At 38.5% G+C, this 2,070-nt stretch overlaps 1 long non-coding RNA gene across 1 annotated transcript in view; it reads right to left on the bottom strand.

Moving 5' to 3' along the window:
* Positions 1-1,547, bottom strand: part of LOC106528446 (uncharacterized) — a 52,810-nt gene extending 51,263 nt beyond the window's left edge. The window contains exons 1-2 of the long non-coding RNA XR_001311503.1: positions 1,124-1,547; positions 339-434 (exon numbers count right to left, since the gene is read on the bottom strand). This is a non-coding gene — a long non-coding RNA (uncharacterized LOC106528446). The remainder of the gene's footprint in view (positions 1-338; positions 435-1,123) is intronic.
* Between the last annotated feature and the right edge of the window lie 523 nt (positions 1,548-2,070).

Raw genomic sequence — 2,070 nt, 5'->3', positions numbered from 1 at the left:
TAAACACTTTTATGTCAAATTAAGGAAGTTTTTGTGAATTTTGTTGTTTCCATCCACCTTTTCGAATGCAACACTTCGAAATGCATATAAAAAACATTGATGGAAACAAAGCTAATGACTTATAAAATTGTTCTTTTTACCTAACCAATACCATAACATATAAAAGAACAATTAGGCCGGTCACCAAAATGAATTTTGCTGGACAATAAATTGTCTAAGAAATTATTGTGATAAATGATAATATAGTTTGGAGACCATTTTAAACTGATATAATGATCCCCACAAAGCTTACAGCAGTTTAGGAAATTTACACACGTTAAAAAAAGCTAAGAACTTACCAAGACCAGAGATCATGACAACCGCTGCTGCAGCTGTACAATTTCTTCCCGTCTCCTCTATCCAGGTGGGCACGATTCTGATGTGTCTTCCTCTGGCTTCATAAAAATAATTGAGGTCACTCTCCTGCCTTTTATGAGGTTTACAGAAATTTACGAAAGTTATGCAGCATTACAGATGGACTGGGAGCAGAGTTTGTGAAAGCAACACACAACAACACCTGCTGGAGCTGTAACATCGCTGTCCACCTCTATCCAAACTGGTAAACTATTTATTCTTAGTGTCTCTTCCTCTGGCTTTATAAAATAAGCTTGGTCACTCACACGCTGATCATGAAGTTTACGAAATGTACGTAGTGTAAAAAAATCTACTCTCAACAAAACCAGTGTTTGGCATGGTGCCCTGAGAGCATCCTGAGGCACCGCCAGCTGAAAGAAGGTCTTCTCTAGCTAAATGCCTCTTCACTCATACTACAGAGGTCATGAGATAATCATGTGCCTGGCAAATACCTGATGCCAGAGTTCACTGCTTCTTGACACTAAAGCGTAGAACAGAGGAGAAACATAACGAAAACAACAACCAGGTAAATGCAGATTATCAACCTCTTTTTAATTTATCAACATTGTTTTTGATTTATCGTGTGATTAATTGATGTATTGCTAATCGTGACAGGCCTAAGAACAAGATTAATAATAACCCGTCTGTTTGGAATAACTCTAAACGTATTTGTACAAAAGAGTGAGCAAATTGCACAAACACACACGAACCCAACTCTGTATTTACTCACCAGGAAAAGGCAGCACCTCAGATTTGGTGCTATCACGACATCAGCCTGAACAAGATAAGAAAGCTTTTGTGGTTTCTGTGTAGAAAGCACACAACAGACGCCCCGAAGCAAACAATAAATTTTCAAAGATTGTTCAAKGATCAAGCCTCCCATCATGTGTTCAGAAATGACACTTTTGTTCACGTCTGGGTGTTTAAAAATCTCCACAGAAAAGATTTCCAGTTACAGTAACTCGCCCTCTTAGGTTTTTTTTTTTTTTTTTCACATCAAAAAGGTTTTGCAAATTCACTGTTTTTCTAGGAAGACGGGGGAGTGGAACCTCTCAGCACTTAGGCTCTTACTAACCCAMCTGTGGTCACTGAAGCTAATTGCAGCCTGTCTAGACAATACTTGTGATTATACCAAATGGTGCACATTGCTTTTCAGAAACATCTCAGAAAGAAAAAAAAGAGGAGGGAAGCTTCTACTCTCTAAAAACACGTTTGCAACATGATTTCATGATACTGCTTTTAAACAACATGTGTTTTCTGATCAGTGAATCATTCTRATGTTTTAAGCTTCTCTCTAGTCTTTCTTCACATGTACTAATCAAGAATCTTTGGGATTTCATCTGAACCAACACTGTCAAGTCACATCACAAACAGTGCAGGAACTCAACAATGTCCTGATCCAGGAGGAAGTGCTTCACAACATTTGCTGTCTTCTCGTGATTGCACCAAAATATAATAGAGAAAGTATGCAAATACTGCACTGTGGAACAGCTGGAAGGTAACAGTTCTGACTCCTGGCTGGGGCGTGGAGTTTTCATGTTATAAACCCTTTTTTTAAGATATTCTGTTTTTTTTCCCACAGACCAACAAAACATGCATATTAGGTTAACTACTACTGTAGTGAGTGTGTGGAGTTCAGAGTGTAGTCTGCAGTCCAATGACCACTGGAGAGAGAGG

Source organism: Austrofundulus limnaeus, unplaced genomic scaffold (assembly GCF_001266775.1).
Source record: "Austrofundulus limnaeus strain Quisiro unplaced genomic scaffold, Austrofundulus_limnaeus-1.0 Scaffold4, whole genome shotgun sequence".
Lineage (NCBI taxonomy): Eukaryota > Metazoa > Chordata > Actinopteri > Cyprinodontiformes > Rivulidae > Austrofundulus > Austrofundulus limnaeus.
This window is presented reverse-complemented; position numbering and strand designations above follow the sequence as displayed.